Below are 1176 nucleotides of genomic sequence, written 5' to 3' on the forward strand. Positions count from 1 at the left end.
CCCCCCCCCCAGCCTCATAATGTGTGGGGCAGGGAGTGGGTGTGTGGAGTAGAGGGGCAGGGGGTGAGGCATAGGGGGCCCTAAGCAGCTACTCACAGGCTGGAACTCTGCCAGCCTGCAAGGGAAAACCCATGGTTTTCCCCCACTTTTCTCCTTTAAAGGAGAATCCATTTTTAAAGTTTGATCTGTTTTTAAAATTTGCCCACGATCCCTTCATATAATTCGTGAGACCCACAGGTGGTGAAACACTATCCAACCCCCTGCTCAAACCAGGACCATCCCCAACTCAGCCAGAGCTTTGTCTAGCAGTGTCTTAAAAGTTTCCAAGAACGGAGATTCCACAACTTCTGTGGATTACCTGTTCCAGTGTTTTACTACCCTCTTACTGAGATGATTTTCCTAAATATCTAACCTAACTTCCCTTGCTGTAACTTAAGGCCATTGCTCCTTGTTCTGTCATCTGCCACCACTGAGAACAGTCTAGCTCTATCTTCTTTTGAACCCCCCTTCAGGTGGTTGAAAGCTGCTATTAAATCCTCTGTCTTCTTTTCTCCAGACTACATAAGCCCAGTTCTCTTAGCCTCTTGTCTAAAGTCTGTTCCCCAGCCCCCTCACCATTTTTGTTGCCCTTCACTGGACTCTCCAACTTGTCCACAACCTTTCGGTAGTGGGGGGCCCAAAATTGGACACAGTACTTCAGAGATGGCCTCACTAATACTGAATAGAGGCAAATAGTTACTTCCCTTGATCTGCTGGCAATACTCCTACTCATGCAGCCCAGTATGTGGTTAGCTTCTTGGCAACAAGGGCACACACTGCTGGCTCATATTCAGCTTCTTGTCCACGGTAACCCCCAGGTCCTTTTCTGCAGAGCTGCTGCCCAGCCAGTCAGCCCCCAGCCTGTACTGGTGCATGGGATTTCTCCATCCTAAGTGCAGGACTTTGCCCTTGTTCTTGTTGAACCTCTTGAGATTTCTTTTGGTTTAATCCTCCAGTTTGTCTAGGTCAGGGGCTGTCAACCAGGGCATACTTGGGAAGGCCCTAGGGGCTACGCATGGGCAGGTGGGGATGTAGTGTTGCCACCCACCACCCTACACTGCCAACTCCCAGAAGCAGGGGCGGGTTGAGGGCAGCAGTGCTGCCCAGCCAATCAGACATCAGTGGGGGGGGGGGGGG

The 1176-nt window shown here is 50.9% G+C and overlaps 1 protein-coding gene across 5 annotated transcripts in view; it reads left to right on the forward strand.

The window, feature by feature from the left end:
* Positions 1-1176, forward strand: part of MTFR1 (mitochondrial fission regulator 1) — a 46872-nt gene that overhangs the window by 41162 nt on the left and 4534 nt on the right. The gene's annotated exons all lie outside the window — the stretch shown is intronic.

Source organism: Gavialis gangeticus, unplaced genomic scaffold (genome assembly GCF_001723915.1).
Source record: "Gavialis gangeticus isolate Ggan-Ray unplaced genomic scaffold, GavGan_comp1, whole genome shotgun sequence".
Lineage (NCBI taxonomy): Eukaryota > Metazoa > Chordata > Crocodylia > Gavialidae > Gavialis > Gavialis gangeticus.